This window comes from Corvus brachyrhynchos, unplaced genomic scaffold, assembly GCF_000691975.1.
Source record: "Corvus brachyrhynchos isolate BGI_N302 unplaced genomic scaffold, ASM69197v1 scaffold187, whole genome shotgun sequence".
NCBI lineage: Eukaryota > Metazoa > Chordata > Aves > Passeriformes > Corvidae > Corvus > Corvus brachyrhynchos.
This window is the reverse complement of record NW_008239050.1, coordinates 1,102,992-1,113,472: the sequence shown is the minus strand read 5'-3', so window position 1 is coordinate 1,113,472 and position 10,481 is coordinate 1,102,992. Positions and strand designations below refer to the sequence as shown.

The 10,481-nt window shown below is 38.9% G+C and overlaps 1 long non-coding RNA gene across 2 annotated transcripts in view; it reads left to right on the top strand.

Annotated features, from left to right (window-relative positions):
• The first annotated feature begins 7 nt into the window (after positions 1-7).
• LOC108447855 overlaps positions 8-10,481 on the top strand; it is a 12,260-nt gene continuing 1,786 nt past the window's right edge. The window contains exon 1 of one of the 2 annotated variants that reach the window (XR_001863556.1): positions 8-5,994. This is a non-coding gene — a long non-coding RNA (uncharacterized LOC108447855). The remainder of the gene's footprint in view (positions 5,995-10,481) is intronic. The other variant, XR_001863557.1, reaches the window with a different exon arrangement.

The window sequence follows — 10,481 nt, the reverse complement described above, 5'->3', positions numbered from 1 at the left end:
AAGAATAATTTAGAGGAGCAGCAGTGACACATTAATAGAAAGTATTAGTTGCAGGAAGGCAAAACCAGGTGAAGTTTCTTACTTTACCACAGACTTACTCTGTGACCTTGGATCAGTCTTTTCTGCACCCATCAGTCCTCTGTTTGCTTATGAATCGGGAATAGTGGTGCTTTCCAAAAATGTCCTGTGGATAAACATACCGATGACTGTGAAATGCTTATCTGCTGTAGTAATAATGGGTAGATAGTGGTGGTATTTCTATTATAGAAGCAGAGAGGCTCTAGCCAGGATGTGAACTGTAGTAGCCACACTTTGATGGAAATAGGAGCTTGCTTGAAAAGACATTTAATAACCTGTGATATTGCATGATTTGCACTGTGGTCATCTTGCATTTCATATTTTGATGTAGTGTGTGCTTTCAAAGAGCTGCCATTCCACACTGCAAATACTTTATGGATTTTTTTTTTTCCCCTTCTGTTAGCCTAGAACAAAGCTGGTGTGGTATCCTCTTCTACTGCTAAGGAAACGTTGTGAATTTCTAATGTGGCAGATGATCCCCGATAGTTGACATCTCTGAGCTACGTGGTGTTTTTGCAAGGAAATACTAAAGGGAGTGACAAATTGTTCATTATACCTGTAATGAAAGGCAAACTTAGTTTTAGGAGCAGTATTTTTCCCCTCACCTTATAGGATGCTCTCTATGTAAAATCAGAATACTTCAAAGGATTTCATAGGCAAAAACCTAAATACAGGAGTTCTGAAGCTGAAGGAGTTGACTGTTGTGGTTCACACACTGCTCTGAAGTGCAGCCACTGCAATAACAGATGGAAGCAGCCAAGCACAGAGCTGGGAGCTGCTGCTGCAAATCCTGACCTGAGTGAAATAAGTTTTCCCTCTTTACAGTTTTGCTTTATACTAACTTGTGCAGCTTGATTACTCATCTTTTTTTCTAATTTCTTTTAATATATTGTAGAAGGATACACCAGGAAGAAACACTGTTTGCCTCATATCTTGGGGATTTTTTGAAAATAATTTGATCTATAGTTTCTCACTTACCTATTCAATTTAATATGAAACTTCCATAATCAGATTAACGTTAAATAGGAAGGCTTTTGTGTTGAGGAGGAGGTAAGCACAACCCAGTTGGGTTTGGGTTTTGTGTTTTGTTTTTTTTAATGAACCTGAAAGCTGCTCTGGTAGAATGGCAATTCATTGTTAATTCATCATATGTAGGTGCCCTGGAAAAATCAAATACCCAGTTTCATAGCTACCCTTAGGCATCTTTAATTTATGCAAGCAGGGCTCACTGAGTAACTACTATAAGTCTCATTGACCTTAGTAGGTTTGCAGAGGTCATATTTTCAAGTGGGTAAGTTGTGCTTGAACTATTTTCTCAGTAAGTATCAGGCTCATGTATTTGTGTACACAATTACATGCTTTTTCCAGTTCTCCATTACATTTTCTGTTTTTCTTTAGATTCTTGCTCGTCTTAAAGAAAGCTCTCGTTAGGAAGAAACACAGGTTTTTGAAAACAAGTTCCTTTTCAAGATGTGGCTGTAGCAGAGCAGACTGCAAGGTTTTACAAACAGCCAGAAAGGCCAGTGTTGGTTTCAGAGAAACTTGGCCAGCGCAAGCCGAATGTACACGAGTGACATCAGCATTTTCCTGAGCCATTTATGCTGTTCACTTGTGCTGGTTCCCAGCAGTGCCTTGTGTCTTATGTAAGCTTACACTGTACATCCTGTCCGGCTGTTCTCATGCATGATAATTCACTGGCGTTATCTTACGGGAGGGTTTGAGAGCTGCTGCTTGTCTCAAATGTCTGCATGCAAGTTTCCTATGAGCCAGGAGCATAACAGTGTCCTAGAAGACATCTGAGGAATAACTTGGAGTGAGACACAGCTTGTCCCCTGCTCCTTTTGGTAATGGAGCTGTAACCACTGTGAAGTCATGTGGCTGTGACAGAGATTTTAGGGGACTGAAGCCTTGATCTGTATCATATGTAGATGGGCCACTAATGCAGTTTTGATGGCTGGTGATAAAACAGCCATAAAACTCAAAGGACTTAAGTTTCCCTCGATAATATTAAGACTGGAAAATAAAGGCTTTTATTATGTTGTCACTGCACACTGTTACAAGGTGTTTGGAAGGAATTAATTGTGTCTTCAGATACTGATCCTTCAAACTTGTCCTTGCAGTTAGCATTTAGTCACGTGTAATGAAAGTACTGCCACTTGATGGGTGAAATTGAAACAAACCCTCCATTATAAGCTCTCAAACCCAGACATTCCTTCTGTTTTTCTTTTCAGCTAAATCTAGCTGAAACTTGCTGGCATAAAATCCTTCAGTAACTCAATGCACATAATCTAGTTCTAAGTAAATGGACCACCTTCTTTAAATAGTGTCTGATGTTTCATACTTCAGTCTCTTTTGTTAGTGCTGTAGCAGTGTGAGGGAGCCAAATTCCTGATTACCTGTCTTGGTGAACGTGGCTGTCCTTGTGTGACTCCTTGGCTTGTTCGGAACAGCTGGAAAGTTTCCTTAGGAGCTCTGATCTGGCACAGCTGTGTACAGGACTGTGAGATTTATAGCTCTGCAAGGGAACCACCTACAGAGGGAAGAAGGGTTGACATGGAGAAGTGCAGCTGGAGAGGAGTGCTGATGTTCCTTGTGGAAGTAACCAGGTCTGTCCTGTGACTTTTCCTGAGTGATCTGCTCCAAACTGCACAGAACAGTTTTTTGTTGTAGTGGAGAAACGAGGAATGCCAGACTTGACAAGGGGACTGGTTATCTGAAAAGGAACAGGTGCAGTCCTTAGACTCTGAAAAGCTAAACAGATGCCTTTAAGTGAGCTGTTCTTACGAAGTTTAAGGACACTTATTGCCAAAACATATAAGAGAAACTTAAATTTTTGTTTTGAGAAGGAACTTGAATTATCACTACTACTTTTATTGACCAAAGGTAGGGATGCATGGGCTTTTCCTAGTGCTTTTGTTATTTATGGAGGACATGCAAATCTGTTTTGAAACCACATACAGGAGAATAGGGAGCAAGGAAGTTGTGTGCGTTTTAGAGACCTGTAGCAGCTGTAAGAATAAGCATTGTAGTAAAAAAAAAAAAACAAAAAAACCCCAAACAAACTCCCCCCCAAAAAATCCCAAACTTCAAAAGCTCCTTCATTTAGCACATTCAAGATTCTGTTAATTATATTTTATTGCATTACAAATATTTATATGACTATAAAAGTTCACATATATGTTATCATGAATCAATAGCTTTTTTAGTAGATGTGGGCAAATAAAATGTAGTCTGCATGCTTAAATCGCTAAAATATTTATAAGAAAGCTGGCTCTTGGAAAAAGTTTCCCACAGGATGCAGTGGGTGTCAGGTCTAAAGGTCAGCAGCAGACAGAGTAAAGCAAAGGCTCTTCAGCATTTATTTTTCTCCAAATTTTTCAAACAAACCTTGTGTAAAGAAGCATAGAATCTTTCTTACTTCCTAAATTCCAATTGCTAATAGGCATTTGCAGGTTCGTTCATACTTAAGCTGTTTGTTGCAAACTTTTTTTTCTTAAAGAGAGGGGAAAAAAAAACCCCTCCATGCAGTTAATACATTCATGAACTCTTAGCACGGAAGTTCTTGGTGTAAATCATAAAAGCCAGATGGAGTTTTAAGGGACTGTCATGTACAACTTGGGGAATGAACATTCTTGATACTAATAAAAGGGCCAGATTGGAGCTACATAATTAATCCCAGCGTCCTTTTCAATGCATGATAAGATTTGGCTACAACAGCCGTGGAGTTAATGGAGACAACTGTCACATCCTGTGAAGCAGTGGATTATTTGCCTAAAATAAAAATACCTGTGTGCTTACTCCGGTATGTATCTCCAGGTGGTTAGTACTCAAATTGCAGTTCAAATCAGGAGAAAAAGAGTGTGAGTAGTAACTGAGTTTTTCTTGAATCTATTTTCTGTCTTAAGTATGTATGTAAATATATTTATACATATATTCAATATGTATAATTTTTCTGCATACATATTTTATATCTATAAATGTTATTAAAGCAGACAATAAGTATGTAGGGCTTTTTCGGGTGTTACACGGCAAAACCTTTTCTAAATAGGAGTTGATTTGAAATGTAATGCCTGGGAATCCCCAGGAAACAATCATACAATGAAGTTTATTCCCTCTATGTACCAGTGTCCTGAAGCAAGTGTGCAGAAAAGTGCTAAAAAAGCATATGAGATGGCACAAAGGCTGTGTCAGAGACAGACAGGAGGAGGAGTGGGCAGATGGCAGTCAGTACAAAACACGTGAATAATCAGATTGAGAACAAGCTGAATAGACTGTCAGTATGCTGGTTGCATGCTGCTGCATTTTGGGTTTGGTGAATGTGCTGGGGATTTTTTCTGTTTTGATCAGTGTTTGATACTCCAGAGAGGTAAAAATCTTCAAGTTAGAAGCATATATAAGGGTGAAGGCATGCCTACCATTGTCAGGGGAACTTCTGGGATGAGGGAAAGGTCAGTGCTTCCAGAACTATCAGGACTGGAAAACATTAGAAAAAAATCTGTTCAGTTTATTATAGACTTCATCTGCAAGTTTATTCACTATCTTTGGTGTGCATGACGTGGAATAATGTTAAAATGATCCAAAGTCTTAGTGCCTGAACCTGTGTGATGATAGACTTATTTCTTTCTCTGAAAAGGTCTGGAAGGTAGTAAGACTTACTTGTGATAAATTGTTTACATAACTTAGTTTGTCTAATTTATTGGAAAACTCTTTGGGTAGCTGTCTGGCCTGACTGTTCATTGCCTGGCTCAGTGGTCTTTTCCACATTGTTGGTTGGATGCACTCCTGGAGTGTGGAATGGAAAGAAGAGCAAAGGGATGGCTGCACTGGTGAATGATTGATCCCATAACCCCTAGTACAATGCTAAGGATTATAGAGAAAAATAAATCCAAAAATGGAACAAAAAAACCCCTCCTGCCCTACCAATTCTTACTTGAAAAAGGTTATAATATCAATTTATAACAGCAATAAGGTATACACATGGACGAGAGTGTATTGAGATGCAGTTGATCTGTAGCAACTTGGTCTTGTTTATATTTGTTTCAAAATATTCCTGCTTTTTTCTTTTTCAGCGAGTTCCATAGGCTAAAACAGTAGTGAACTGGTCTAACTGGAGAATGTCCTACTTCCAAGAAAGAGGCTTTGCTTTGTCTGAGATGGCATCTGAATGAAAGGAGCAGCACACACCTTGGAGTTTAAAATTTATTTAGTACAGATAATTTTGCATGTCTCAAGTTATCCTTTAGTAATACCAGTTTGCTCCTTGTACACTGTATTAGCATGCCTCAGTCTGAACAACAGCAGTAAAGAGTTTAACAGCACAACAAGGTAGAGCAAATTTGGTCTATATTTCTGCAGAAGTGAAGGTTAGAAAGATAAAGGGTTTTAACGAGAGTAAAAGATTCACAAGAAGTGCCCTAGATAAGACTGTTTCATGTCTGAGGGTGTGATGAATCCTGTGGGAATGAGGAAGCTAAAAGGCCGTTTAATTCCGATGTCGCACACTGAATCAACATGTTAGATATCAAAGTGGTATTAGTGAAATTTGTAAGAACATGGGCATTTTATGTAAAAAATAAAGAAATAAAAGAAGTTCATCCAAACCAAATCTTTTGCTGTATCCGAGCTATGCGGAGAATGAATGTTGGAGGCTTAACGTGAGTATAATAAATCAAACTGCCAGCTGAGCCTCAGAGGGCTTTATTCATGCATTTCATTGTTCTCTCTGCAGATACAGCGGGGCTCAGCCAAACGCAGGGTTGTCATTCTGCAGATGTTCAGAGTGTTTCTCAGTGTTCTGAAGACCGAGCTGGTGTCTGCCTTATCCAAACTGCTCAGTTCACCTCTCGGAGTGGCCGTGCTCTGACTCTCGTGGGCGCTTTTACATACAGGAATCACAGCGTGAGTTCGCAGTTTGGGGTGAGTGGGGAGCTGTGTTGTGTACTGTTGGTCACTCCCAGGAAAGGCTCACATTTGTACCTTCTGGAAAGTACTTTTTGGCAGCAGAGGATGCCCTGCTGACCCTCTGCAGCTTGGCAGAAAATATTTCTCAGTGCATGAGCTTCCAAAACATCTCTCTCACGGTACAGACTGCTTGGGACTGCTGGCACAGAGCAGGTTTTTTAACCTTCACCAAACTGTCTCCTTTCCCCATATCCTCAATACCAGGCAAACAGAATAGTAAAACAGGAGGCAGACTTGTTTTATAAGATAGAAATGGGAAACAAAAGGGTAGAAGCAGAACAGATGCAAAGTTGTGTTCTGGTTTAACACATGATGACACATCTGGCTGTTCATACCCAGAGTTCTAAAGCAGCTCTCTGCTGTTGGGCCTGGAGAGTCAGTACTCATAGCAATAGTCTCTCATTAGTGTTAGCTTTAAGTATTTAAAGTTAAAATTGCTAAGTTTTCCATCACATCTTCGTTTCTTTTACCTCATCCTCACTGGGCCTCTGGCTGAAGATTGGCACCTTTGTGTTGAAAGAGTTCCATATTCATTTTTCTGGTTGACTGGTCCATATTTGATATGCATCAGTATTGTAATAAACATGCTTGCAGCATGCTCATATGATTAGTGCAGTGTGTTTTGTTAACTCAATGTTTCCTGAGAGTATCTTGAGCATTTTATAGAGACCTCATGGGACATATTTTTAGTCCTGCTGATAAACTTTAACTAAATGATCTGATTACACACAGATCATGCTTGTAAATAAATATTCTTTCTCATCTTCTCCTTAGTCTGCTGCTTTTGGAGTTTTGCTTAAGTTATTGTTCAGTAAACTTAACCAGTAAAACTTTAACCTAAGAGCAATCAGTATTGCACTCACTTCCAGAAGGATAAGTAAACACATTTTTTCCTATCAAATTAGGTTAACATACAAAATACTACAGCTAACTAATTTCTGATATTAGTTTGACAGCTGTGTACTTTATCCCAGTACAACAAAGGCAGTGTTCAGGAATGTTTTTCTTGGTGGTGGTTCTGTGAGCATGACCCTTGGATCTCGCTGTAGGTCAAGGACAAGCTTCACACAGCCCTTTGCAGTGGGATAACTAAGCTGTCTGCTGACAGGATCAGGTACTTTCAGGTCACTGGAGCACTGGGAATGTTCTGGTATCAGGGAAGCCAGTTTTTCTGCAACCTGCCCCTCATCTGTTCTGAATATATCAAGGGAGTATTTCAAGGAAATGCTAAGGAAGGTAAAGGTGACTTCTAGGGCTTTATGAAGATTGGTGTACATATCTCTAGCTGAACACAACTTCCAGTGTTCAAACTTGACTCAGGTGTGCTGCAAGACTGATTCTTAAACAAGGAAGTCTGTGATACTTGCTTAAACTATTCATCTGTGTATTTTGACTCTTCCTTTCTTTGGATTCTTTTTTCAATTACTCTAACTGAAAAAAGAGTTGTCACATCTGATCCAATGCGTTTGATATTATTAATTGCAAAATAAATGTAGTAGTTATGCTACAGATATTATGTGATTAGGCATGATTATTTGGTCTTGCATTCTTCATTTGATTTCAGCTTGCATGATTGCTTTGAGTTCAGAAACCTAATTAAAATTTTATTATGAGTTTTTTTATAGTGGCTGAATGACTTGTCTAGATAAACACACTAGTTAGATCAGGATCTGCTAAGGTGATGGTTCACTTAAGAGTCAGGTTATGCTAAATATTAACCAGAAGTGGTAAAATCTCATCAAAGTCTAATGAATCTGTGTACTTAAATATTCCTTGGTTCTAACAAACTGATGGAAACTGTGCTTCTGTATGTTAATGTGAAGTTGCATATTGCAAGATCAGGGAGAGGTTTGGTGTATTTGTTGCTCTTTCTTACACAACAAAAACTTCAGTGTGAAGTTCCTTGTTGTAGTTAATGATACCTGACTTCTTGCTTTTATAGAAATTAAGACACAAGACCTTTATTTACACAGCTTGAATTGCTGTAATGTGTAATACTACTTCTAAATTTCTTCTGAGAGTACCAGACATCCTAGTAAAACCAAACCTCTGCTGCAATTTTCAAAGACTGTTAATCATTAATTTATTTTTTGGGGGGCAGGAGAAGGGTTAATGTTTTCTTAAGTTGCCTCATTTAAATGAGAAGGTGACTACTAGTTTTCTGTCATTTTACTGGTGTGCTACAAATCTATTTCTTAATAGTTTAGACAGTTTATAATCTGCTGGTAACTTGAACTATGTGGCTGTTTGCTTCAGTCATTTCTTCCCCCTCTGTAGAATTATTTTAGCTGTCTGGTTTATCTTTGCAGAGATGGGGCTTGCAGATCGTTGGAGACTGAAGCACTGTGGTGTTCAGGCTATTGCTAATTCTGTGATATTTCCTGTCTTTTAAGCTACTGGTTTAAGTTGTAAAATATAATTAGTTTGAGGTGTTGTACTTTTAAGTAGTATTGTAGTTAAATTGGTATTTGCAAGATTAAATATTAGATTTCACTTGCGTACAGAGCTTGACAAATATTGCCAACTATGATACTCTGTTTCTTGCATTTAAGTGGAGCCTAAGGCAGCTGACTGTGGCTTTGTGCAAGGGTGGTGAGTTTTGGTACTTGAGTTTATTGTATACAAATGACTGGAAGCCTGTGTTTGCAGCATTTCCTTAAGTGTACCTTTGTTGGTCCCATTGTACAAGTTCAATTTTTGCAGAACATATTTGTTCTAGAAATGCTATTCCTGATGCTTTTTACTCTAGGACCAGTTACATTTGAATTCTTCACATTGAAATAAGATTACAAACTGCACATGAAATTGATTTTTTTTTTTAATTGAATTGATTCCTTAGAGTAATTTCTTGGATGTTTTTACAGTATTTCTATTGAGCTAATATGATGTTCATTGACCTCTGCTTGAGCTGCTACAGTTACAGAATCACAGAAGGGTTTGAGTTGGAATGGACCTTAAAGATCATCTTGTTCTAACCTCCTTGCCATGAGCAGTGACATCTTCCACTAGACCAGGTTGCTCAAAGCCCCATCCAGCCTGACTTTGAGCCTCCTTGACTGAGAATTTGCAGTTGGTCACTCAGATAAAGACTAGGAGCAGTAGGTGTTGCTTTCAGTAACTTGACCTGCACCTGCAGGTAAACACTCTGGAAGAGGCTGTGGAAAACAACTGATTACAGAGTTTGATCAGCATCCAAACACCTTGGGAGTTTTCTTCAGTTACCTGTTCTAGTTTGTTTGGCTTTTAAAAAAGCAGTTGAAGCAAATGGTAACTGTTGTGGAAAGCTGAGTGAACTTTTTAGCTCTTTCAACAGGTGAAGTAAGTCTTAAGGACTGCAGCATCCTTGCACTTCAAACCTCTGTGGGGACCATCATCTGGTTCATGAACTGAGTGTGGCAGGATTCCTATGAAGAGCCATATGTTTTCTTATTTTTCTGTTTTTGTAAACAAATTTTTCTAGGCAAATGTGGTGAAATGAGGCGGGCAGCTTTAATTTTTTTTTTTCTCTTTTTTTTTGGTTGATGCCTAACTTTAATGAGCTTTTATTTTGGTCTCTTATATATAAAATAAAATCTTTAGTGTAGAAACTCCACATTTAATGACATTTTTGTGTGGGAGCTCTACTCTTGGGCTTGGCTTGCATCACTCATGCAAATTCTGCAGAGCTGTACCCTTGACCTAATGAAGTAACTGATGCTCATGTGTCAGCCACACGTGTCATTTCCAGTCACTGAAGGAGGGTGGAACCACATCCTTGGGTAGAGGTTTTCACAGATATTTTTTGGGAATATTAGTATTCAGAAATGTGTTGTACCAGCAAGGTCTTCAGGGGAATTTTTGCTTGAGGTGCTTTAAATGCTTCTGACTACTCAGAAAGGATTTTGTTTATTCTTACATTCTTTTAGTTTGCCTTGGCCTCCCCAAGGGCTGGGTGCTTTTGGGACTAACCTGCACTGTACCAGGTACTGGCAAGTGGAGCACTGGGAATGCAAAACAGACTTGGAACTCCTTCCAGCATTTGGGAAAAGTGCTGTGGAATTGCTCAGCTGATTTCCATGGAGGTGGAATCTGCTGACTGTTTGGCACAGAAGCCTGTGGGAAGAGCTCCATGTTAATGTGCAGCATTAACAAAAGAGGCTGAAGGACAGTGTTCAGACTTGCAGAGAGGGTGTGTAGCAGGTTGAGTTCGAAACTGGGCAGAAACACCAATTAAATGTAGTGGTTTTGGTTCAAAATATTCATTACTTACTTATTTTCCTTCTGTGAGATAAGAATTAGGAGAAAAGCAAAGCAGGCACAAACCTTAAACAGTTGCAGTACAATGAAAGAGTTTTATTACTAATAGAATTAAAAGTAAAGAGAAAATAACAAAACAAAATTAAAGCAAATCCCCCCCCCAGCACTTCTCTCCTTTTACCCAGCTCACACAAGGGATAACAGAA